The sequence below is a fragment of the Vespula vulgaris genome, chromosome 10, assembly GCF_905475345.1.
Source record: "Vespula vulgaris chromosome 10, iyVesVulg1.1, whole genome shotgun sequence".
NCBI lineage: Eukaryota > Metazoa > Arthropoda > Insecta > Hymenoptera > Vespidae > Vespula > Vespula vulgaris.
The window spans coordinates 896,966-924,965 of record NC_066595.1 but is presented as its reverse complement, the minus strand read 5'-3'; the positions used below and the strand labels follow the sequence as shown (position 1 = coordinate 924,965).

Genomic DNA, 28,000 nt, shown 5'->3' with positions numbered 1-28,000 from the left:
AGCTAGCCTTTCAAAATGGCAACGAGCCCTGCGAAATGGTGTATCTGTGGTGGAAAGACAAAAAAATGGAGCACCGCTCCAAATTTGTAAGTCCACAGCTTCCGGCCGTACGTACATAAGACGACAACGACGAAGAGTGGCCGAAGAAGAGGAGATCGACGAAGAGGATGAACACCGCCAGAGCTTCCCAAAATAAGGCTCGTGAGAATCAGGGAATTCCACTCCCACGTTTCTACGGTAGAACGCTATGTGTCGAGATGGAACGCGATGCCGTGGAACTCTGCCAAAGTGACGTCAAAATTGCCTTGAGTGCACTTCTTCATCGCTTATCCCTCTTTCTCTCTATTTCTCCCTATTCCTTCTTCACCCAACCACCCCCACACATCTCACCCCTTCCCACCTTTCGATCTCTACGCGTTTTCCTTTTCATTTTATTCCATTTGTTTCTTTTTTCTTTCTTTCTCTTTCTCTTTCTCTTTCTTTCTTTCTTTCCTTCTTTCGTGAATTTTATTACTTTTATTTTTCTTCTCTTTTTTTTTTATTTATTTATTTTTCTTTTTTTTTTACTTTTTCCCTTTGTATCCTCTTTTTAAATCTTCTTTCATTCTTCCCCAATTTTTGTTTTCGGAAATAGAAATATGGATTTCGTTATATAGACGTATTGGACATTTAGAAAAAACGATGTAGCTTAATTAACTTATTAAAGAAGGCTTTCATTCATTCCTTCGTTTATACGTCGAACCTCTTGAAAAGAAAACTTTAAGGATTGTATTATACCTATATAAAATATGACAAATAAGATTTTCAATAATCCGTCCTCGCGAGTTCATCCGTTTGGACGAGAAAGAAATTCGTTGATTTATTTTGACATTTCGATACGTGAAATTCGAGTTTGTAGATTCGGAGGAGAGAAAAAAGAAGAGAAAAATAAAGAAATGAAAAGAAGAAAAAGAGGGAGAGAAAAAAAAGGTAGAATCTGGTGCTTAACGTGCTTGATGTCATGCATTACTCATTAAAAGAAGGCATTGGAACAGGTCCGCCGGAGATGTGCATTACTCACTAATGTCATAAATGCAAAGTAGAGACGGTCTTCCACGCACGGACACGTGTTTCCTTCTTGTTATTCCTGGCACTTCGGAGAACACTCGAGAACCGTGATGTCCTGACGTATCTTTTTTCTTCTTTTCTCTGTCTCTCTCTCTCTCCCACCTCCCTCGATCCCTCTTCTTTCTTCTCGAACACGTCACGGATGGCCGAAGCTTCGCTCTCGAGTTGCCTCTTCGTATCGATCGCTATCGCTATTGGTGTGAGTTCTGTCGTGGGTGGAAGGATCGAAGTAACGGTCGTAATAAATCGGTTCGTTAACACAGCAAAGTCCTTTGGAATGCCCAAGAGATTCTCTTTCTCTCTTATTGCCAACAACGATTTGTTAAGAAAAACGATCCTATTAATATTTCCTAAGTGTTTAATTCACTTTTTATCCTTTTCTTTTTCCTTCTTCGCTTTTTTGTCGTGTTGTTGTTGTTGTTGTTGTCGTTTCTTCTTGCTTTTTTTCTTTTCTTTCTTCTTCGTTGTTTTCGTTTTTCTTTCGATGCATTTTATCGTTTGGGAACGTACACTTGTCGGATGCAATTTATGTAGTCGTCGGTTTTCCTGCTTATTTATTATTTTTCTTTTCTTTTTCCTTTTCTTTTGATATATAGATCGCGAATAGGAAAGAGAACCGTTCAGGTTTCTTGCAAAATCGTTGATCGTTGAAACTTATGTAGGTCTTTCGTGATTACCTCGAACGATCTCAGTGTCGTAATAACGTAAGTACGGGTAAGTAGTTACTTCCGTCTATCGTACGCAAATATCGTATGGGGCGGTATAGTACAAAGGACTTGGTAAGAGCACCACCGAGTCGAAGAAGAGATCGTTCTAGGAAATTCTCTTCTTCCTCGTATCGACCCGTTATTCGATCCAGCTTTTACGAATTCTCTGGTATCCGATATCCATCTTCCTGGATTTGGTCTTTGACGAAGAGCTTGGTAATGGCACGTCGAATTTTTTTTAGACAAAGAGACAAGATTATAGACGGAAAAGATTATAGTCGTAGGAATCGTGTATGTGTGTGTCTCTATGTATAAATGTATATATATATATATATGTATGTATGTATGTATGTATAAAAATAAAAGAAAAAAAAAAAGGCGTCGTCGATGATAAATTATCCTGTAAGGCGAGGAATCTAATAGCATCGAGGGAATTTCTTGTTAACCAGGAACACCATATGATATTGATAGTAGTGAATCACCGTCGAGCGCTCTTCGTTTCGTTTACATCGTATCTCATTAAGAACGTAGTAGTAGTGTGTCTTACGAAATTATGTTTACCACTTATCGATGATGAAATCCTCTTTTTTTATTCTATATTCTAGTTGCATTTGCGCGACACGTTTTTCTCGAATAACTACGTCGTAATAGGCGTTAATATATTTCTACGCATCGACAAAGGAATCTCTGTGATTCCTCCATCATCTTTCGTATTCGTTCGTGATCGAATAATAAATAAATAAATCAGTGATTTGAGTTTGTGCATTATTGTCGTATTCTATTTTCGTATAAGGATACGTTGATGCTGGAAATCGAAGGAGCATGAGAGAAAGAGAGAGAGAAAAAGATGCTCCTCGCTATATATCCTTAGGCGGTGAATCACGTGAAGATTCAAGCGGAGCTCCTTGCAGGTTGGAAGGAAAAGGAAAAAGAAAAATCTCGCTCGCAACGGATTCTAATGACCTCACCGTGCAGAAACGGCCGGTTCTACGTGTGCCTTTCCAAGAAAAGATACGTCATCTACGAGAAAGTGTGAATCCTGCTAAATACCGCGTCGTCGCTTGCAAATATCTAACAAAGTTATCTATATACGTACGTATATGTATCTAATTGCAAGTAAGTACTCGTGTACTTGCCATTCCCGTCATCCCGTCCACTCTATTATTTTCAAAGATGTTTCCTATCGTCATAAATAGACGTCGAAACGTAATCGACTATTTATTAGATATTTTATCCGTATGTGCGCGCGCGTATGTATTTTGTCTTTTATAATTAATACAACGAGCATATCCATCGATTGACGTAAATCGCGAACGACATCGATTTCTTAATTGGTAATTAAGAACTAACGCGACGAAACGACGCGTGAAAATGATTTATTCCACAAGTTAGACCACCGATCGCAACATAATCGCTTAACTCTGGCTTCGACTTCGATCAAAACTAATCGACGTCAAAGTCGATCGTTCCAAATCGTAGGTGGTTTATATTCGTGGTACATAAATTGTAATAAACGTCTTTGGATTTTTGGCAGAACGACAAACACGCGATAGCCGAGTTTTCATTTCCGCGAAATCGTAAAACGTTTTCGTACCAACACAATTTCGATGATTTGATCGAAATATGGAAGATCGAGAGAGGTCTTCGATGTTTCTGTGTTTTCAATTGTACATAGAATATATTGTTGTATTTATAGCGCCAGGTGGAAGAGCTTATTACATATATATTTCTTTTTCTTTCTTTTCTTTTTCGAACAAAATGATTGATTTATAATATACTGAGAGAATGATATACAAGAGAAAGAGAGAGAGAGAGAGAGAGAGAGAGCTTACAGAAGCATGTAACTATCTCCTATGAATTACATAGAAAAGATTAATAGGTTTCATTCCATCGTTATATATAATTACAGCTTGGCCAGTTAGTTGAAGAAGGATCAGTGCCGAGGGATATGATAAATATTTTCTACGAATCGTTTCTCCGACAGATGCAACAGTGACTAAGTCACTGAAAATAATTTCTAACGGAGCACCGACTGCGTAGTTAGAAAGCAGCCGAATATGGCGGACTAATTTTTGTACGAATGAAACGCGACATGCAAGCACGAATCCAAGAAACCTGCATACGCACAGATGTATTTGTTTCCGGAGATAGAGCTCTTCCAAGAAACGTCATGCTCTTTCAATCTCTCTCTCTCTCTCTCTGTCTCTCTGTTTCTTTTTGTCTCTCTCTGTCTCTCTTTTTCTCTCTCTTTTTTTTTTCGAAGGAAGGTGTGGATTCTCGTAGATATAAATCGTCGATGACTCTTCTCAGAATTTTAACCACAATTTCTAGAAAGTGTTCCTATTTTAAAATATCGCGAACGATCTTACGCTTGCGATTTTTATCTTATACACATATATTTTATTATTTTTTGAATTGTTTGACACGTTTCTCGAAAGCAAAAACGAATGGACAAATCCGACTGAAAGAAGACATCCATCTTTTCGCTTGTAATTCTACTAATCTTCTAGTAAATATCTAATCGTCTCGGTGCCAAACGTGTACCTCGCCAAGAGCGTTACTTGGCATAAATTTATTCCGTTTAAACGTTACGACCATTACGGCGTACTCGAACGAACGTTCATAATGAATGGTAGACTACAAGCAATATATAATAAATTTGCATTTTTATCAAAAGGAAAAAAAAAAAGAAAAGAAAAGAAAGAAAAAATTACGAGAATCATTGTCGAGATATTTTGTTCGAAAGAAAGAAAAATTATGCTATTTAAATAAATTTCGATTCGTTCGCGAATACGCGAATTCATTACCAGTATTCGATTTTTCTGTCTTCTCAGAGGCAATAAAATTCAAAGAGTTAAACGAGTTTTCCGATATCAATACGTACCATCGACATTTGCGAGAGTGTGTTAGAGAAAGGGATACCATATTCGTTCCGGATGGTTTTGTTCGGGAGGAAAACTTTCCGAGTAGAGATACTTGCCTACTTACTCACTTCTAAAAGACTTTGTACCGAAAAGGAAAGTATTCCGAATCAGGAAAGACAAAATTTCTAGTCGGGAGAATTCGACAAATAATAATTCGTTAATTTTGTCACCTTGTACATAAGTTTATTCGACGCATTATAATTTCGAAGAATAGTTTATCGAGAAGAAGAACACGATATAATCGATAAATTTATCATTTCTTACGAAATAGTTAATTTCTCAAAGGGGAGCTTGATTTTTCGAAAGAGAACGAACAGTATCTTCTCTTCGAATGATCTTTCTCTTCGCGTATTAGCCTCGTCGTTGTTAGAGTCTCCTCTTCGTTAGATACTTAGCGAATAGACTGAAATCGAGTTTAGAAAATTGGATAAAAAAAGATGGAGAGGGAGAAAGTTTCGAAAGGTTCACCTCCCCCAAGGTTTGACTTTCGTGTTCTCTTTTTACGTGACCCTTTTCGAAACTTTCCTTTCTATCCTAGTTTTATTTATACGTTCTTTTTTTTTCAGATTGTGTAAAAGTGTAAGATTGCTAAAAGAAACACGTAAGAGTTTATCTCGTTAGCCGTCCCTACGCCATACATCGAATATCGTTACATTTATCTTGGTGCGAATTGAACGAAGAAAAAAGAACGAAAGAAAGAAAGGAAGGAAGAAAGAAAAAGAGAGAGAGAGAGAGAGAGAGAGAAACGCGTTCGTTGGCCTCAGGATTTTGACACGATATCTCTTATGGGGGCTACTCTCGCACACCGTGGGCGAAGTAAATCCAGTTTGTTAGGAGGCTCCCTTCGCGACGCGAATAAACGCTCGGAATTCCTTTCGATAGCGAGTTATCGTTCCTATCGATCGTGCTGTCACGTTCGAGATCATTTCGGAACCGGATACCAGTTCGTTTACATCTCGCGTATCACCGAGTAATTTACTATGGGGATTATATTCTTCTCTTTTATTCGAGAAGAGAGAGAGAGAGAGAGAGAGAGAGAGATGGAGGGAGAGGGAGAGAGAGTATCGTTCACTTCGCCGGTAATTTCATTTTACGAGGAAAATAGAGAAGCTGGAGAAGAGAGATAGAGAGAAAGATAGAAAAGAGAGAGAGAGAGAGAGAGAGAGAAAATGAATGGTGAAAAAGAAAATTGCTAATAGAAGAATCGAATTTCGTCGAAATTTAATCGTCAGGAAATTTTCCTGAAAAAAGTTTACGCATATAGAAATAAATTTTAATTGTCAAATCTTTTTTTCGACACGTCGAAGGTTTTTCCTACGTTTATAACGATTGGATTTTACGGATTAAAAACTTTTTACGTACATCTTTTTTTTACGTAAATTTGCGGTAAATTCTGACGTACGTATGTGGTGTATGTACGTTCGCTCGCTCGCTCTTGCGTTTGCGTTGCTTCCACGTTCGTGAATACATGAAGACGTAGGAGATATCAGATCGACGATTAGTCGTCTACTTGCCTTTGTAAGACACGACGATTTACAGTTAGAATTTGCAGTTATGCAGTAGGCCGACTTCATCAATCGACAATCCTGCGTCTCGTAAACGTTTTCTAAGAGTTTTTCCAAAGATCCGTCTGGTATCGATTCTAACAAACGATTTAAGTAAAAAAAATTGACATTAGCAATATCGTGACGTTTAGAATTCACGTTAATGATTTCCATTCGCGATTAGATTTTCCTAAAATTTCGATATTACCGATGATAGACGAACGAACAAGGAAATTATTTTCCTTTCTGCACGCGTCAACGTTCATCTCTATTCTATATTTTTTATTATCGAATAAATTGATTAATAGGAAATATGATTAGCTATCTGTCATTGTATCGACACTTTTCTTTTCCTTTCTTTTTTATTTATTTATATTTATTCCTTATCAAATTCTCTTTCATCGATTATATTTCAATATTTCATTAATATTTGTACGTCGAGTATCGTCGATACTAGAAAAAAATAGAAAAAGAAGAAAAAAAAAAAGACAGGAAGACAAAAAAATAATTCGCATGGAAATCTCGAGGCTCGGCATTCGATCTGCGTCGTTTGTCTCGTTAAAACGCGGCTTTTTTTTACGTGAAAAAAAGAAATGAAAAAAAACAGTAAAAAAGACACGAATGCACATGCACGATGCATTGCATGGTTCGTTACGATTTCGCTTATTACGTTCGTTTTGTTTCTTTTTTTTGCGTTAACTCTGCGTTAAAAAAGTCGTGAGAATAGATATTAAATATTGTTTATTAAAAAACAACATGTCGAGATGTAAATAATATTCCTCTTCGATTTCTTTTGTAATGTCTCAATGCATTTAGGTATGTAACTATATATATGTATATACTATATATTTCTACATATATTGTATGTATGTAGAACATATCTACATATATACGATATATTATATATGTACATATATATATATTTTTTGGAGAAACGATCAAAATAAATCATAATAATTCATCCGCCGAACCGCGAATGGCGCTGACTAATCGCGCGTTTCTCGTGAAAGTTGCGTTTTTTTCTTATTATCGAACGTTTCTCTACAAGCCATGCGCAACTCATGAGATCGCTATGTCTTCGCATAATCGTGATACATTACGATCGGGTACGTAACTAAGTATTTACACACACCGTACAGAACGAACGAACACGCCTACATATTAGACTTCACGCGCGGGTTGTCGATTATTTTATTTCTTTTTTTTTTCTCTCTTTTTTTTTCTCTTTATTTTTTTAAAAGCTACGTCGTTAATACGGATCGTATAAGTAAGACACACCTAGAGATCAATTGCAAACTGCTATGATTTAAAATTTCTGTCTGTTCGATTGAATAGTTTAGATCTATTCGATTTTTTGATCGAGATTTCTTTCTTTCTTTCTTTCTTCTTCAGTTTTTACCTTTTTTTTTTTTCTTTTTTCATTAGCTTTCTACCCACGCGTTTACGATACATTTTTGATGTATATGTATATATATATATGTGTGTGTATATACACATATATATCGTTAGTACACATGTTTACGTATTACATGTAATTCATGTAAATTGTCGTATGACTCGACAAGTCTATTAATCGTTATGACCATGTCTTTCTTTGATGATCAATTTCTGGGAAGTACCTGGCTAGTTGTTTGATAAAAACATCGTTTCAAGGCAAACAATGTCCTTAACGGACATCGATGCAACTATTATAGACGGAACTATTATATGCATGTATATAAATTTGATTGAAAAGATTGGCGATGAGAGAAGGAAATCTCGCACGTTAAATCTAACGAGTATAATAATAATAATAATAATAATAATAATAATAATAATAATAATAATAATAATAATAATAGTAATAATACACGAGTATGACAATTAACAATAATTATAGACGAGTTTATTGAAAGGATATAGAATAGCAAATTTCTAACGAAACGTAAACGCCTATCAATCGATGTTCAATGAGATTCGTATTCTTTGTTCGTGATTACGCAACAATTCAGTTGCAGTCACCTTGTCTCGTTTGCTTAGCGAAAGCAAAATCGTTAATGTCGATGGAAATTACGTGGGTTTCTTGAAAAAAAAAAAAAAAGAAGATATTCTGTCGAGTCGTGTATCGAATTTTCTTCGTTTCTCCTTGAAAAAAGAAAAGAGATAATTACGATCGATTCGAGTGTGTCGTAGGTTTTTTTTCCGATTTGAAAGAAATATGTAAACGTGTTTTTTTTTCTGCTCCTCTTTTTTTCTTTTCTTTTTTTCTTCTTCAGAAAGAATTAAAAAAAAAAAAAAAAAACAAAAGGAGGAGAAAAAAAAACAGAGACAAATATTTACAGACTAATCTTAGCTTAGAAAGGTTGCAAGGCAAGATTCGAGCCAACTCGGAGGTAGGGAATCGTCCTTTGTGCATTCCAGGCAAGGTTGCTATAGCGTGTACTTTCTTGCAGCAATGTAACGTTCTATGTATGCGTGAACGTGTTTGCGATAAAGCGAATGCCATCACGACGACCAGTCTCTATGGTATCGTGTTTGATATAAGGCGGCGACCGAGCGAGCCTCGATTTATATTCATTTGATCGCAACTAGGTGTGTTGCCAGTTAGTTACACGGTTACCGACAAACTTGGTTCTTTTGGTTCTTGCCGTATTGAAAATTACCTTTCAAAGAAATAATCATAAAGTTGCGGATGGTTTCTTCGGTAAAGGAGGTTAGCCACCCCTTGGTGACGTGGTCTCATCGATTTCTTTCTTCCGTATTTTCCACTCGTCGACTCGGCTTAGGGTGGCGAAAGGGGAACAAAAGAGAGATAGAGAGAGAGAGAGAGAGAGAGAGACAAAGCGTATAAAAAATAGCTGACCAATGGTAAAAGTTTTTACGACAAATTTCACTCGTCGTAATCAATTATTTTTATTATTGGACTCGATCGGGGATCGCAAGAATTATTAAAAGCATGATTTTATTTTTTCCCTTTCTTTTTTTGTTTCCTTTCTTGTCTTTTTTTCTTTAGCCCTGCAAACCGCCGAGCCATTAAACTTCTCCTCGATCGTTCGTTACACAGGATCGGAACACCTGCTCTTGACATTTTCGCAACGATGTAGTATATATATATATCGCGCGCGGCCGATCGTATGCTCCTGCCGTGATTATAATTCTTGGATGACACGGTCGACGATTTATACCGTAAGCGTACATTTGGGACGAGAGATGCGTGTAGTATATTTAGTATATGCGATATTCATAGATGTGTGTGTATATGTATATATAGTTGACGGATAATCGATCTCTCGTTGGGTCGAGATTGCGAATAATCGAAAAATCATTTTCATCGTGGCAAGCTTGTTGAGAGTTTCGTAGCTAAAAGTTATTACGACATAAAGCTTCTTTTACAAAAGAAGCGTTAGATAAAAGAGAGAGAGAGAGAGAGAGAGAAAGAGAAAAAGAGAAAGAGAGACAGAGAGAGAGAGAGAGAGAGTTGGTATAAAAGCAGAGTGAAGCGCAAGGTGGAGTACTCGAGAGAGAAAGAGAGTAAGCGAGAGATGGAAGGAAGAAGGAGAACGGAGAAAGAGGGGAATTCTAAAGAGAACGAGAGAGAAGGAGAAAACGAGAGAGAGAGAGAGAGAGAGAGAAGGAGAAAGAGAGTAACGTAGAAGGCCTCGGGAGGTAAGGACGGTGCGAGGCTGGTAATGCGTCAAGCACGTAACAAGAGCTGGCAGAAAGTTAACTGAACCATGAAGCCAAGGCTGGAGAGGGCAGCGCGATGGCGAGAGAGTTCCAAGAACATCGTGTTTCCTCCCGAGGACTCCCATACTCGACCGCCGACCGCCTTGCTGCTTTTCTTTTGCTCCTTTCTCTCTATTTCCCTCCCTTTCTCATCCTATCCTTCATATTCTTCTACTACTACTACTACTACTACTACTACTACTACTACTACTACTACTGTTGCTGGTGCTACTACTACTACTGCTACTATTGCTACTACTGCTACTACTACTACTATTATGTCTCTTCGCCTCCGCCAACTTCGATCGACCACTGCGAGAAACATCTCCTTCGTTTCCCTTCTCTCTTCTCTCTCTTTTTTTTTTCTTTCTTTCTTTCTTTCTTTCTTTCTTTCTTTATGTGTCTCTTTCCTTCGCTTCCAATGATAACGTTAACTATGCGATTCGCCATAGTTGTTTTACTTACATTTCAAGGTCCTTAGCGGTATCTCCTCTTTCTACTAGCATTTCTTTTCTATCCTCTATGGTTAACCGTTCGATCCCTATGAACCAACTTTTTCCATGACATAAAACTCTACTTAATATTAATTCCATATAATTGAAAGAGTAATTAGAGAGAGAGAGAGAGAGAGATATGTACGTAGCTATCTTTTAACGTATCATCAACCTCTAAGAGGCGCACGATCAACCATACAATGTCAAAGACGAGGAAATATAAGATCAGACCAGCTTGAAAAAGGATGATCACTTTTGTCTCGCGAACTTTCTCCTTCTACTTTTTACTTTCGTCTCAGGTAAATTTCGTTGGTAGGGTACCATTCCTTAGGGTCAAACTTCCTCGGGAAGTCGAATGGTATTCTTTTGTAGGCCGCCATCTTTGATTCGTTCTTAGAATTGGTGAAGCAAACAGGCAGACGTCTCTAGCGGTCCCTTCCACGGATAATGTTCTCTCTTCTGCGTGCTGCCATTCTTCTTCTTCTTCTTCTTCTTCTTTTTCCTCATCCTCATCCTCATTCTCAGCTTTAGCCCTTTCCCTTTTTTCCCCCCCTTTTTTAGTTTCATTCTCTTTCTTCTCCCTCGAAACTAACGCCGCTTTCCAATTCCCTTTGCACTCGGATCCTTCGAGTACATGGTACATCTTGCTTCTACGAATTTCTACGTGCACGAACCATCATCCCTCTTTTCTCACTCCCTGTTTCTCCCCTTTTTTTATCTCCTCTTTCTTCCTCGTTCGTTCGTTCGTTCGTTCGTTCGTTCGTTTAAACGTACTACGTCATAAACAAGAACTACATATTACTTTCGCACCCTGTTATCGCGAACCTGTTTCCTCTTTCTCCGCTTGACAGAACGGAGAAGATCATTAGAAACTTTCCAAACACTGATATTATAGTCGAATAGAAGATAGGAAGTAGAATGAGTTTAGATATATAAATTAGATCGTTTCGTTCGTTAATATTCGTGTTAATATATATTGTAATATCAATTGTAATAACATTTTCTGTAGTGTATTAATTGTATATAAGATTTTCTTTACGGATAGACGGGAGATTTTCGAGGGTTGTTCTTCATTCTTTCGTTATTAAAAAATCGAGTAGAATAGAGTAGTATCTAATATAATTGATAGTGTCGATTATCTATATAATCGTGTAAAATCGAGTATAATAAACGATTACACATCCGTTGTACATATGTATGTATGTGTGCATGCATATAGAGGGTAGATACGTTCGTTTGTAATTTTATATAGGCCAAAGACGTACTTACCCATATAAATATTTTCTCCGCATACGAAAAGGGGTTAAATGAAAGCGAAGGGTGGTGCATTATGCGAGCTGGCAGGTCGTGAATGCGCAAGCGTAGGTTTGAGCTGATCACGTGACATCGAACCATCGCCTGCGTAAGTAAGTACATAGTTCGACGACAACGGGTATGTGTCTGAAACGTAGTGATGTGACATACGTCGTTACGTAAGCTTACATTATTCATATCGCGCCTTTATGCTTCCTTCGTTGCACGCACGCAGTAAGTCATTCTCACGGACGTATGAACGAACAGAACGTTTTTAATGTTATACTCCGACTATATATATATACATATATATATATATATATATATGCGTATATATATATATATATATATATGAGTGTATATATATATTATGTATACACATATATATACATATACTATTTCATCTAACTATTTCATATTGTAATAAAATAAAGATATGTCTACGATGTATATTGATGAAATTAATTAATTTAATTAATTTTTGTTTGTCACAATTCAATTAATTTTTGGTTGTTTTTAATTGCAAAAAAAATCAATTTAATTAAATTTTATTGTCCGATATTTTTCAAATATATCTATTCAAATCTTTGTGAGAATTTTTCCGAACTTATATATATATATTTATCGAGGTCATGTGACGAGGGTAAAGACATCGATATCCAATAAAAATACAATCGTTGTAACAGCTGTCGAACGAAAGAGAGACATGGACAGTGAGAGGGAAGTAGGAGACATAGTGTCGCGCGACGATCAACAGTACGAGGAAGTAGTATCTTCTCGTTCGTTTCCTTCTATATCTTTCCATAGAAGATCGTAATAAGAAATTGTTTCGTTTATTTTTAATCGAGAATTCGATTTAAATAATAAATCTCCTCGAGGTGAGATCCGGACTGTCGATATTGCTTACGATATTATAAAAATTATTGCGTTATAAAATATTGTTAAATGTCGTAAATACTGTCGAGTTAATGGCTGCAATATCTTTTGATTGTTAACTTGTTTTCGAACAATTTACGTACATACATATATACATATATATAACGGACGTACGTATTATAATTTAACTTTGATTATAGTTTGTATAAATTATAAATGACATTTGTTACGAAGATAATCCTGTATTCGAGATCGTAAAAAGATCGAAAAAAATTGATATCGATGACGTCCTTTGCATATATATATATATAAATCTTTTTTATTACACGATAGAAAAAAGAAAAATAATGTAATATAAAATATAAAAAAAAATATAATATAAAACATAATGGAAAAAAAAGAAAATTATATAAAATAGAAGGCAAAATAAACAGAATGAACCATCAACGAAGTAACCTTTTTTTCGTCGACCAACTGTGAGAGAACTCGACGGGAATATCCGTTAAATGCTCCTATCGATTCCAAGTACAATTAGTCGCAATCACTCGAGGTCTAGCTACTGCCACGTCGGTTCCACGAAATCCTGAGAAAATTGGTATGTATCGTGGTGTGGCCATATAAGAGGAAGGAAAAAAGAGAAGAAAAGAAAGGAAAAAGAAAAAAAGAATATTAGGAAGAAGGAACTCATTGTTAGCGTGTAAGAAAATGACAATTAAGTCGACAAGAAAATAATAGATACCACAGTCGTGTCGCGTTCTTCTATTTCTTATTACGTTCACAAGTTGCTTAATTTGGAGTTTCTTTTTTTATCGATTCTATAAATCTTTCACGGTATTTACAAAAATTTCGTATTTACAAGACGAATCGCGTAACTCGATCGCGACTCGTTTACATTAATTTTTTTAAGAAATTTTTTGTTATTAAACAATTTTAAAGCTTTTTCATTTTTTTTTTTTTTTAATTAAATTTGTATTAAAGCGGTAAATAAAATTGAGTTGCATATACCCTTCATCCTTCGTACGCATTCGTAAGATTCGTTTTCACGAATGTTACGGATGTTAAGAAGGAAGAAAAAAAAATAGGTAAAGGAGTAAAGTCAAGGCTTGAAAACGCCGTGAAAATGAACGTTCTCTCTTGTACGTTTTCCTGCAGGACGCCTACTATCGGTCAACTCGCAATTAACGTTCGAGCCGAGTGTGTCACTCTTTTCTCGCGCAAATTGCGTACTACCAGCATAAGTGGCTAGCTTGAATGGAGCTTAATAGCGGTGTCGGTTTAATTCATCAAAGGTTCCGGACTTCGATGAACGGTACTCGAATATATATATATATTTTTTATATTTTCTTTTGACAGGTCTAAATGAGTTTTTTAGAGTGTAGTGATTTTTTCCTTTTTTTCATTTCTTTCTTATTCTCGTGAAAAAAAAAGAATAGTAAACACGCAATAAAGATCTAATTTATGTAAAATATATCGCTTGCGTGACTTTTTTTTTATCGAAACCATAACAACAATATAGGTAAGTTTAACACGTGTAGGATAAAGTTGGCACGCGTACAACGAACGAGTTATTAATCCACGCATAAGAAAAAATTCTTCGTAGGTATTATTCGTTCTATGATTCGAAACGATAATGTATGCTCATTCAAGAGATATTCAGTCATACTCGGAATTCATGAATGACCGTGCAGGACATTGTTCGTGCAACGATAATTGGCCTGACTTAATAGTTGTATATCTCCGTGTAAACGTGCGTCGTAGCAGTTGAGAATGTACGCGTTCCTCTAAAAATAGTGTACGTACAACATACATAGACCGGATACAATGCGGTAGTGAGTCAGGAACCTTAATCGCGATTCTCGTCACGGAGCTCTTTCGTGCGCTCGATGTTGCTCTTTCTCTCTCTCTCTTTTTCTCTCTTTTTCTCTCTCTTTCTCTGTCTTACGCTACTTGCGTTCGATCTACGATTATAGACGATCTAAAGGATATAGATACGTTAGAATCTTCTCTCAGAAATCACTGCCAGTTTTTTAATCTATGATTAGTTTACAACGATAGATACATATACTATTTTCGAGGAAATTTATTTGAAGGATTGTAATCGCAAACTATGCTCGTCGTTTTTATTTGCATATGCATTTGAAATTCTTATTACTATTTATAATTAAAAAATGAATCCCACGATCTGTGATGATCAGTCGAGATCAATTTTAAGGAGAATTATATCAACGCGATGTATTATCTTTACGATAGGTTTTACGAAAGTTTAGTGTTATATGGAAGTTTGTGGAAAATAGGTCGACGTATACGTCGAAAGTAGTTAGGTCAGTTAAATTCATCCAGGTCACGCTACGTTGATCGTCGTCGTCGTCGTCGTCGTCGTCGTCGTCGTCGTCATCGTCGTCGTCGTAACAAAACTCGCGTGATCGAAAAGGCGCTTCTCGTTAAGAATCGTGTTGTCGTAATAAACGTTCGAATACGATAAGGATACGTGCCACGCTATATCCACCTGTTGAACTCTTACGTGATTTGATTATTGTTCTTATCCGTTCTTTCAACGTTTTTTAAAGAACGCGTCGTACGTGGATACACCTCGTTCGTGAATAATTCCCGATAACGAGTTCTTCGAGCTGACAAATCGTACTAACGCAATACGTTTCGAAGTATTAATCGAAACGAAGAAAAAGAAAGATCTCATCGAGAGATTCGAGGAATCGTTCAAATCGAAGAATCCCATTCATGAATCCGGTATTGCCTTGCTGGAATACAGATCGTTCCTTGAGAAAGATCATCAATAGAAACGGTTAAGTCATTTTCGATAAGATAATCGAGTTTCTGGAATAAACGGTACTTCCAATGTCGATAATATAAGAAATTGCATCGTTTAAGCGAGCCATCTTTACTAAACTTATCTGCGTGAATATATGCATACCGGGAATATCAGTCCGTCTTTCTTTTCTTTCGTTTCTTCTTTTTCTTTATCTTTCTCTTCATAATTTTCTTAAATACAAAATGAAACGAATTTCCCGTAGCGGGAAACAGACGTAAGAATCATCCGGTTTAATTAAACCAATCGGAGGAAAGGATAAAAGAATACGCTCTTATCGTCCATTGTTATAATCGTATTTACCGAACGACGAGCTTAATGGATTAATAGATTTTAAGAAGATAATCGACGAGATAGGCGACGTTCGGTAATACGATATTATCTCGATTGCGATCTAATTTGTAACCGACAACGTTTCGAATAGTTTTAATTAATCGAATCGGTTTTCATTAACGCTTCTATAAATCGCGAACCTTCGAATAACAAGATAAAGAAAATGTGTAAAAGAGGAAGTCGATTGGCATTCGATCGTTTATCACGTTAAAATTCTACAATGGTCGACGATCATCGATCGATACATCCATCTCTCTCTCTTTTACGAAGAGGGAAGAGAATAATCGTGAAGAAGGTAGCGGCGGAGGAAGAGGGAAAGCAAGAATGGCAGGCAGAGTAGAAAAGCGTTATGCGAAGCGTATAAACGGCCTGGTAGTATCCTTTTACGTCGTCTTGTCTCTCAGAACCACGCGTTGCTGGGTCAGCGTACTTGCAGTCACGTTTCTATCCGCCTTCTTCATTCATTAGCGCGAATAATATGGCCGATTCGAACGTTCACGCGCGTGCCATCTCGTACGCATGCGCGGAATATCAAGGAATTGCTATTATACATAGGAAGTGCTATTATTGAACTAGGATGATTTATCGATCTTCTTACGTCTCAATCGTGGAGAAAGTTTTATTCCATTACTATTAATAATATCACCGATTCGATGTAGGATTTAATACGGTAAAGATTAATACGGATCGATAACACTCGTAACAACGGGAAGACTCTTCCGGCAAGACGATACAAAAACTTATGTCCTGTATAATTAATCTCTTTCGCTAATTTGATAATTGATTTGTTTGTGTATTTTTTCTTTCTGTTTTCGTTTTTTTTTATATTCGCGACTATGCAATCTCATTTCGTCAATCGCGTTAAAAGTCGAAGTCGAGAAAACTTTTATCGCGCTTAACCCAATTGGTTTCATATCAATCGATCATCCGAATAAATTTCTAACATCTTTGATCATCTCCGAAGCGAAAAGATCTTCCAGTGATATTTCACGCGACCTCGTACGTACGATACGTTTCGTATCTTTGCGAAATTTCATTTAGTCGAATTAATTGAACTCGTTCTTCGGCGTTACGAGGATAGTTAATTAGGACTCAATCGTTCGTGGATAGATCGTAGGCGATAACCAATGAAACTTTATTACCGTGTAGAGAGAACGTAATCGCCCTTTAAATCGTCGTTTCGCGATTGGATTACAATTTTCGCGTGTAATATCACGATTATTGGTATTGCGATTTTCTCCGATGCTGCGATTACTTCGAACGATCTTTAAATCGATAAATAATTATGAAAGATTCGTTTACACACATACACACACACACACATATATATTTTTTTAATCGGAAAAGCTTTCCCAAGAGAATATCTTTGGTATACAAATATCTACTCGTAACTTCTTCTTCGACGTAAACCATCGGAGATTCGGAGAAATCTAAAAAGAACGTACTCGCGCGGTGTCTCCTTTTTAAAGTAAATCAAAAACTCAGCTTCGTATTTCACATTCACCGTTTTCACTTTCGCGCGTGTATTTCCTCCGACGCACCGATCGTTTTTTATTCAGAATTAACCATGGAAGAATTTTTAGTTTCGACACGTCGTCCATTTCAAAGAATATAATCAGAAAGATAAGCTCGATACGCGTACCACGTAATATTAAAGAATTTCTCTTTGTTTTTATCGTAATACCAAGTAACCAAGTGTTTTTATAGGATCGAAGTAAACAAAACCGAAGATCGAACACCCGTCTTTTTGACCCTGACCTTTCCTTTTTTCTTTCTTTCTTTTTCTTTTTTAAGTGAAAACAGAATTAAACTTAGTCGGCGGATATACGATACACACACACACACACACACACATATAAATGAAACATGAAGGAGAGAGAAAGAAGGAGAGAATAAAGTCGTTCACTCTGTGTGCATAAGAAAAAAAGGAAGAAAAAAATAAAAAGAAAAAACAAATGTTGAATCATAGTAGTATAAATATCCAAGTGGTCGAGCTAAAGTAAAAGTGCTTCCATTTCTGCAAAAGGACATTTATATATCGCACGCATAAGTTTCGTTATTCAACCGAGTGTTCGAGTGTCGTCGATCGATTAGAAAGCATCGCTAGCTCGAACAAAAAGCGTTTCACAATCATCGTCACCATAGCTATCGCCATTGCCATCGCCATCGCCATCATTACCGACATCGTCATCATCACCACCGTTATTATACCTATCATCGTCACCATCGTCATCGTCGTCATCATCATCATCATCATCATTGAATAGAAACGTTTCTCCGTCATCGTATGTACCTACCTACATAGCTACTGTCTCTCGACATGAAGCTACAATTACGTGAAACTCCGCTGTCTGATAGCAATCCACGGATAGTCGCTAGTGTGTCTCTTTCGACGTATATACATACATACATACCTTTCACCCTCCTCCTTCTCCTCCTCCTTCATTCCCTCCTCTTTCCCCACCCTCTTTTAGAAGTAACATTCACGAAGAGAGAATAAGCCATAACGACGAGGACGAATCCCGACCCCTGGTTACGTATATATTTATACGCGCGTAGCCAGGCAGAAGTGAGTGGAGAGGCAGGCAGAACACGGAATTACCGGCTTGAAGATAGAAAAAGAGAGACACAGAGCGTATACATACGGTGAGGGTAGAAAAGGAAAGAGAACAGAATAGAAGAGAAGAGAAGAGAGAAGAGGAGAGACGCAGACGCAGGCCGTCTCGCTTGGTGAGGTTCCTGGCGTCAGTCAGTCGGGCCTCCCGGATCCCTCTTTGCGTTCCTGCGATGCCCATTGAGTCGAGAGTCTCCCTCTCCTTGCACCTCCTACTCTTTCTGACCACCACTCACACATTGCAAGTAGCAACGTGCACGCACCTATGTACGAACATATTCTCTCTCTCTCTCTCTCTCTCTCTCTCTGTCTCTTTCTCTCTTTCCCTCTCCCTTTCTGTTTCTCTCTACGTATACGATCTCTCGACGACCCTCTCGCCTCGTCATCTCGCACGATCAGTTTCACGCACACGCATAAACCTATATCATACACATACACCACACACAAGGCGAGAACAAGGCTCACGCTGCGACGCACACGTTCAAGCACTTTGCGGAGTCGCCTGGTCTGCGTCCAAGCAGAACCGATCTATCGACGTTTTCGTCCGATCATGAACGATGGACTAACAACACCGGTTGTTAGCGTGTCCTCATCCTAGAGTAGCTTCTATATATATAGTCCTCTATCCTCCCTATTCTATATTTTTATTTTATATTTTTCTTTCTGTAATTGCTTGTTCGTTTGATCGTAGAATTTCGGTGTTTTTTTTCTTTTTTTCTTTTTTTTTTTCAACAAAACGCATTTTCGATTACGAGATATAGTTAAATATCCGACTATCTCTCCGTTTCTCGATTACGTTTATATATATATCGTTATGTATCACTACTGTGTATAATAAAGCTCGATACTTTCCGCGTACATCGAAACGGGTTGTTTATGATATTCCTTGGAAAGATTGAATTTCCGTTCGCGAGATTCGAACTAACGGATGGACATACGATTTCGAAAACACCTCGAAATCTCGGTCGTGTCCTAAATTCGTGATCACCCTCGTTTACGTTCTCTTTTTTTCCTCTCTTATCGGATTATCACTGAGATTACTTCGCTTATACGGATAATAATTTCTAAATTCGGCTTGTTTCGAGTAAAAGAAAGAAAAACAGAAAACAAGCAAGTAAATAAATAAATAAGTGAACGAGTAAATAAATAAATAAGTAAATAAATAAGAGGAAAAAAAAAAGACCGACGAGAAAGGAACGGAATATAGATCGGTCGATCGGTGGTACCGGCTCTCCACCGTTAAAAATAAGTTATATCTTATCTACGAACGTATTATTGGTCTTTGGATTGCGAAAGGCTCGCAAGCGTGGACAAGTGCTGTGCAATAAAGCGGTTAAAGATCGCAAGGCAATGTCTACCCACGCGTAATCGTGCCTCTTTTAAAGCTTTAACATCGTATTTCTTGTTTTCTTTTTTATCTGTTTATCTCTCTCCCTCTTTCTCCCTCCCTCTCTCTCTCTCCCTTCCTCTATCTTTTTTTCTCTGTCTCTTCCATGAAAGAGCGTCCCATAAGATCTCGCAGAGAGTTTTCGTCTGACGTAACGGAACGCGTCGGCCAATGCCTTTTTCGAATCTTCCTCGACGTAAAAAAATCAGTCATTTCTCGTAGGTGGGTCGACGAACACCTTCGTATCTACCTTTTTGAGAAAATTCAAATGAAAGCTGACGCATCTCGCAAAATAGAATTTTATTCGAAAGTGTCGTTTTTCGTGATAAATGTTTCCAATGGTTGGTAGCACCACGATGGAATTCTTTTTATTACTTTTTATTGTTTTTTATTTTGTCTTTTTTTTTTGAAATTTTATCTTCGAACGTCGATTTATTCGACTAATTATTATTTCATCGGTCGGTACGATATATATTGTGACTCCTCCCATACACGGTGATACACACCTCATCCCCAGCAGAAAGTAACAGAGAGAAGAGAGACGAGAGAATGTCCGATCGATGGAGCCGATGACGATGACTGTAGCGCGCACGAGTCGTGTGTTGTAAATGTCGAACGAGAACCCGTAACGCGTGTTGCCTATCGGCAGGTGCATTCTCGTCGGACGTATTGCCTACGTACGAACAACGGATTTCGATTTTCATCGTTTTATTCGATACGTCGCGTTAATTCCTATCGCTTTTTCCTCTCTCCTTTCTTTTTACTATTTCCTTTTTCCTTTTCTTTTTCCTTTTCCCTTTCTCTTTTTTTTAGCGTCGAGAGTTTCACGAATAGAACGTTCGATCCTATCGAAAGAACAAAAACGTCAGACCTTGTCGATTACTTTGTAAGAAAGAAGAACTCGTCGCATTCTTTTTCTTATTAGAAGAATATATCGATTAGAAAGATATTTCATTGTCTTTTAACGTAATTGAAAAGAAAAGAAAAGAAGAAAGCTTTAAAAATCGATTCTTGATTTTATTGAAAGAGAAGGGTAGTAAAAAAAAGAGAGAAATAAAAAGAAAAAAACAGAAAGCTCGTAGGGAACAATAAACGTCGTAGGTGTCGACTTTTATCTGAAAGAAAAAAAAAAATTCTCTGCATTTATTATTATCTTTTTCATTTTGCCTTTCGAATATTACCGGCCAGCAGAAAGATCAGCGATCGAGTAGCTTGTTTAGTATCGAAAAAAAGAAAAAAGAAGAAAAAAGAGACGGAAAAAATGTTTAGAAGGGTCGTGGAAGGATTCAAATCGATTTATAGAAATCGTCTAGCGGCGAGTTCAGGTTTCTCCGGAAACGTTTGGGAGGAGCATTGCTGGGGAAGCACGATCGCTGTCATTCGGCAACGAAATTCGGGGAAACGAAACTACAGAAGAGATTTTACGTGGAAGAAGGAGGTCGAGTTGGGCCAAAGTTGATTCTTAAATCATCCGACGAAGACGACGAAGACCACAGGGTTTCGAGTACGTCGTTCTCAAACCGGCGAGCCGGAGGGTTTCTCTCCTCTTGCTCCACCAGTTCTTTCTCTTTCTCCTTCCTAACTCGTCTTCTTCGTCGTTCGTTCAAGCGTGTGTCGTTGACAAGGCATCAGAAATAGCAGGGTGGAGCGAGAGGACCAGCCAGCCGGGAGTCATCGTCTCTGAAGGAAACTTCGTGAACAAAAGGGAAGAGATATTTTATTAAGATGTAAATATGATTGATGTCGAATAATATTCTTATATCAAATAATAAATTAATGTTTCAAATCAAGATGGTCAAGTAGAAGGAGCGAGCGGAAGAAAGAGAGAGAGAGAAAGTTCAATCAAATGTATAACGTTAAAGCAGAATGAAACAACAATCGTGATGGTGGAAAGAATTACGAGGGGAAAAAAGAAAAAAAAAGAAAAAAAAAGAAAAATCGAAATTATGGAATAAAACGTAAGGAGGGAGGACTACTCGGAGAGAAATGAAGAAAGTACCAAGGTAAATGATGAATTGGAAAAGAAGGACGGAGAGATAGACAAAGAGAAAGAGAAAGAAAAAAAAGAGAGAAAGAGAAAGAGTAATCTTCCTCTTGTTTCTCTCCGTCTATCTCGGATAGGCGTAGGAAGAAGGCAAAAGGCGGAGGCTGTCCTGGGGATTGGGAAAGCCCTCTCGATTCTCGGTTGTGCAAAGTTATTCTTGGGTGTCCCGGGAATCAGAAATAGAACTCTACTCTCAGCGTTTCTTGCTACCGCTTCTTCGCCTCTACCCTTCTCTCTACCTTCGTGCTTTCTTTTTCTTCTTCGTTTTCTTCTTCTTCCTCCTCCTCCTCCTCCTCCTCCTTAGTTCGAGTCCTTCGTCTATCTTGAGTGCCGAGTGACAAACGTAGAGAAGTACCTCAGCTTCCATTCTCACCTTTATTTTCGGCCTACTCGTTTTCTCTCTTCTCCATTCAAAAGTTTGTATCCTAAGAGAATAACCACGATTCGGTGGAATCATAGTTACGAGTTAGTTAGAGAAGATTAGTTATTCCTTCTTACTGACATTCCTTTCCTTTCGAATATGCGATAATAAAAAGAAAAATAGAAAAGAGTTCTATTGAAATTTTCTTTATTCTAGTTTCGACAATTAGGTCGACCATAATCGTTCGGATTAATTACGAATCAAAAGGAATCGTTATTCCACAGGAGTATATATCTATCTGCTAATTATTCGGTCAAAGGTTAAAGAAAGGAAAAACTTATTGAATGACATTAAATCAGCCCACGTATCTCGTTGAAAATCAAAGTGTACCGCTGAGAGCCGTCATTCAAAATTCTTCCAAGTCCCTAACGGCATTCCTATCGACATACACACATACACTTACATACACTTTTTCTTTCTCTCATTCAGATAATCACCCGTAACGCGTTACAAACGAGCGATACACCGGTTATTTCCAAGCGCTATATATTATAAAACGTGGCAGACATTGAGAATTAACGTGTCCGTACTGCCGCGTACGTGCATTCGCCCACGCGCATTCTAATGCCAGGAGCAACCCTGCTAACGTCAGAGAAAATGAAAGAAAAAGAAAAAAAAGACAAAAAGAAAGAAAGAAAAAAAGAAAGAAAGAAAGAAAGAAATGGAATAGGAAGGGTGAGAGGGATATATATGTACATATATATGTGTATTACCAAGTGTCAATCAATTGTATCCGATCATTCTTAAAATTGCCAAGTCGCCTTCGTCATCCTTGTAATTATTAATTTAAATCCAACCAAAAGAAGAAAATAACTTCGATTGTTTCAAATCGAAAATATAACCGCATCTATTGCTATTCAAGGGAATTGAATAATTAAAACGTGAAAATCGATCTAACAGTGTGCAATATAAAGAGAGATCTATATATACACACACACACACACACATACACATATAATAAAAGCAGAATACACATTAGCGAACTATTAATATTCCCCTATATTTGAATAATTTCGTACACGTTATAATAATATCTCCCGGAGAAAATATATAGGATACCATCTGATCTATGTATCCAGTTTATCACATAGTTGGGCTATTACAAAAGACAATGAATAATGTAAGAGTAACGTGCGAAGCAATTGATAGAATCGCTAGAAGATAACATAACAAATTAGTAGTAGACCAGAGAGAGAGAGAAAGAGAGAGGTAGAGAAAAGAGAGAAAAAAAGAGAAACAAAAAAAGAGGAAAAGATAAGGTAGATAGAGAGATAGGAAAGTGTCGAGGGTGAAAATCAGGGTACAGACCAATCCCGATGGTCGTTTGTCGGTTTCTCTTACGCAAGCACCCGGCAAACAGCGTGTGGCGGTCGAAGAGAGGAGGCAGGTCGAACGGAGGCAAGAGAAAGAAGCTTGGGGAAAGATGGGAATGGTGAAGAGGAGAGGAGAGGAGAGGAGAGGAGAGGAGAGGAGATAGACAGAGACAGAGATAGAGACAGAGGTAGAGGTAGAGGCAGAGGCAGGTCGGCAGGCAGGTCGGCATTCAGGTGCGCGTGGGGATTCCTCGTGGCGCCGGTCGTCTGGCACGTCTCTCCGTACTCGGAGCCACAGACGGAGACTCTCGTGGACCAAGAAAGGCATAACTGTATGCGTGCATCTATGTATTTGCGTGTATATATGCAAGTGTGTATGTGTAGGTTCGTTGCATGCGTTGGCGGCGTTGCACGTTGGAGGAGTTGCTCCTATCGAAGAGGCGGCGAAGAAGGTGTTGGGCGGGAGGAGTGCTTGGATGCTGAGTGACGCGCCAAAATCTCTCTCTCTCTCTTTTTCTTTCTTTTTCTTTCTCTTTCTCTTTCTCTTTCTCTTTCTCTCTCTCTCTCTCTTTCTGGCAAATACGTTGGCACTAACCTGTCTCTCGTGGTATGCCGATGATAGTCCCGCGCGTGTCAGGCTTCCAATCTATTTTAAACTATTCCGTCCATTATCGGGAGGAGCTAATGGACGATCGTGACTAAAATAAATTCGAGGAACTTAACTTATGAAAATATTTTTCTTATTTAAAACTTACGAAAGCTTGAAAATATTTTAGATTTATTATTATTGAAATAACAGCACCCGCTCGAACGTAACCCGAGGAATATGAATTAAAACGATGGAATTTGATTAGAAAGGATAAGAGGGAACGCGGGGTGGGGAAAGAGGGGGTGGGGGATAAGAAGAGAAGAATTCTATGCACGACGAAGAGTCGTAGCTTCGAGACGCTTTACAGTCAGTATAGAAGCCGAATAACATCGACTTGGCAGCCATTTACCGATCTACAGATTCTATCTATTCTCGGAGAACGGTGTCGGAGACGAGTCCCATCGAACGTGCTAGCTTTCCCCTCGTGCGAAAGTCACCACGCACGAGAATCGATCGATCGATCGTTTTACCTCTTTCTTCTCCCCCCCCTCTCTCTCTTTCTCTCGAAACTCCTTTCTCTTACGAAAAACATCGATGACGCATCGATTTTCTCGAAAATAATGATAATAATAATAATAAAAATAATAACGATAATAATCGTTATCGTCGATTATCATCGAAGTAACATCTACCTTCTGTTTTAATCTCGTACGATTTATCGTTTATCGTTAAAACAAACGATAGATTTTTATTATAACGATGATCATCCAACTGTTATCCACATAATATGTAGAAACTAGTAACACGGATAGACGAAAAACAAAGCGCATCGATTACAAACGATTATCCGTAGATACGTTTTAGGTGAAGTCAACGAGACGTAAAACGTGCGTTATGCGCTCGGGGAACATCTCTCGATTATCGTGCTTGTAGTAAAGCCACGTTTATATTCGGGATTGCTAAGCGACTGGCGCCTGAACGGGAGCGTTTGGCTTAATCTGATGCGAGCGAATTTGCATTTCTGCCGGGCGTGCCGGTGCTCTCGTTTCGTTCCCGGTTTAAAGCTAGCCAACCCTACCTTCCTCCCTCCCTCCTTCCCTGTTTCCCTCCCTCTCACCCCTTTCGATTGCCGTTGTCGTTGCCGGTGCCATTGCCGTTGCCATTTTATGGAAAACGAGCGTGACCGATCTTTATCTCTGAGCGTGCGCGACCGATAAGCATGGACGATTAACTGTGTCGCGTTGTTACGTTTACCCTTAGAAATTGTGTGTCGATTTGTATGTACATCTCTCTCTCTCTCTCTCTCTCTCTCTCTCTCTCTCTCTCTCTCTGTGTCTTTTTTCCACGTGTGCGCGCATGTATGTCCATTACGTGCGTACGTGCTCTTTCCTTTTTCCTCATCGTTCTTAAAACTTTTTTTTTTCTTTTTTCTTTTTTGCTTTTCTTCATTCATTTAACTTTTTCAATTATCGATTTCAGGTATCGACAAATGTTCATTTGAATTTAATTACATAGTTACGTTACGTCGATCGTTTGGTCGACTTCTTTTTTACCTTTTTTCCCCCTCACTTTCTTTTCTTTCTTTTTCTTCTCTCTTTCCTTTTTTTCTTTCTTTCTCTTTTTTATATCTTTTTTTTCTCTCTTTCGTCCATCAAAACGGCAATGATTTGTATCGAACGCTTAGTTGAACGAGAGGTTCTTTCATAAGATCTATAATTAATTGAACGTACAAAATGACACCCTTCGCGCTTTGTAAGGAAAAACTCGTTACGAAAGCGATCATTCTTAACGTATGTGACGAGTGAATATATATCACTTTCATTACGTTCACGATGTTCTACATACATACCTACGTATATAACGTCGAGAATAGTCCTCGAGGTTGTTACGTGTGCGTAAGTAAGTAACTATGTACGTATGTATATATCTACGTACGTATATACTTCCTACATACGTATGCTCTCTCTCTCTCTCTCTCTCACTCACTCTTTCTCTTTCTCTCTCTTTCGCGCACGTCAAAGGTAGACGTTAATGCGTAAAATGGTTTTACGTTAGCCGTTCGATATATACGTAGGTACACGTAAAACTGCATGCACGTAGAGAGATATATAACGTGACGAAGAAATTGGCATCGGTGACGCAACTTACGTACGTATATATGCGAACAGTTATATATATATATATACACATGTATATATCTAAACGTAATTACGTTGTTCCAGGTATCAAAACGATTTCCCGTTGTATCGCGATAAGGAGAAGGTACGAAAAATCTAAGAAAACAGAATTACGAGAGTGGATTACGAAATCAAGGAATAAAATACAAACGTATTCGAGATTCGTCGTCGTTGTTAGTGAGAAATGAAAAAAATGAGATGGGTGGTAAGGGGGAGAATTATGATTTAAAAGATCGCGATCGCATGGAAAATAATTCTCTTTCTTTCTTTCTCTCTCTCTCTCTGTTTCTCTCAGACAAAAAAGAAGAAAGAAAAGAGAAAAAATGAGAGAATATGAATCACGCGAGTGGCAATAATGTAGCGAGCTCGAGTCACCAATGAGAAGAGGAAATCAAGGGAAAATCCCAAACCGCAAAGCGTCGAGGGTTAAAGCCCCCTATTACTTGCTAAAGTCGAGTTTACCGATCCCATTCGAGCTTGAAACCACTCCCGCTTCTGCAATCTGCCGCGAGAATATAAGCGTCTATCCAACTCCCGGAAGCGAGACAGACAGAGAGTCATAGAGAGAGAGAGAGAGAGAGAGAGAGAGAGAGAGAGAGAGAGAGGGAGAGAGAAATTCTCTAGTGCGCGCTTGGTGGATGCGCAATTTGCAACCTGCGAACGGAACGTACGCGAGCGTTACCAAAGTGCCCATAGGGAGATCGATAAATAATAAATATTAATTAACAACGAACGAAATACTTCATCGTATCTTTTTCTTCTTTTTCTTTTTCTCTTTTTTCCTTTTATTCGTTTCTTTTTCTCTTTCTTCTTTTTCTTTCATCGGTAAGAGATAATAATCTTTCAGAAACGCCTCGATTATTAAAACGACGTCATATTTATGTATGATAGATAGAAAAAAAAAGAAGAAAATTAGAACAAGAAATTATTTTGTTAATTTAACATTGAAAATATAACGGGGTAATAATATGATTGAAATTTATATTTATATTACGATGAATGCACCGTTCACTAACGACGGTAGAAAATTAAGGACAAATGTTTCCCGTTATTTCCCGCAGAGAAATTCCCTAAAGTAATTACGCATATGACCGACCTTATCAAAAGCGAGCAGTAGTGCTTTAATATAACGCGATCCAACAGTGTTCTAAAAATACTCAGCTGCCCTCTGTCTCTATTCCCTCATTTTTCTTCTCGTTGTAGTTGTCGTGGACGTCATATATTGTCTGTCGACTGTCTATCCACATTCTCCTTTTCTTTCCTACTTCGAGCTAAGCTGTCGCCACACATACACATGCCAAGAATATATTATATACGTACGTCCTTGGCTCTATGGACTCTGTGAAAGCATGAAAAGTACCTAATATCAACCTCCTTTCATATATAGGAAAAAAAAATTTATTTTACACGTAAAATTACTTTAATTCGATCACTGCGATAGTTTATATATTTTCGTTTCTTCGTTTCAAGGTATTAATCGATTTATATTCTTAATAAAATAATCATTCGATCGATTATTCCGATTCGATCGACATCACGAAGCGTGGATAATACGAGTAGGAAAGAGAGAGAGAGAGAGAGAGAGAGAAAGAGTGAGTGAGCGAGCGAACGAGTGTGTGTGTCTAATCAAAGATAGAACTACTAGTCA

At 37.9% G+C, this 28,000-nt stretch overlaps 2 long non-coding RNA genes across 5 annotated transcripts in view; one reads left to right on the top strand and one right to left on the bottom strand.

Annotated features, from left to right (window-relative positions):
* The window catches only part of LOC127066698 (uncharacterized), a 31,089-nt gene extending 21,858 nt beyond the window's left edge, over positions 1 to 9,231 (top strand). For 3 of the 4 annotated variants that reach the window (XR_007782476.1, XR_007782477.1, XR_007782478.1), the window contains exon 4: positions 3 to 9,231. This is a non-coding gene — a long non-coding RNA (uncharacterized LOC127066698). The remainder of the gene's footprint in view (positions 1 to 2) is intronic. The other variant, XR_007782479.1, reaches the window with a different exon arrangement.
* A 10,686-nt stretch (positions 9,232 to 19,917) lies between these two features.
* LOC127066700 (uncharacterized) lies at positions 19,918 to 22,204 on the bottom strand. Its single transcript, XR_007782481.1, has 3 exons — positions 22,092 to 22,204; positions 21,234 to 21,498; positions 19,918 to 20,923 (listed from the first exon to the last, which is right to left on the bottom strand). It is a non-coding gene; the product is annotated as an uncharacterized LOC127066700 (long non-coding RNA).
* Between the last annotated feature and the right edge of the window lie 5,796 nt (positions 22,205 to 28,000).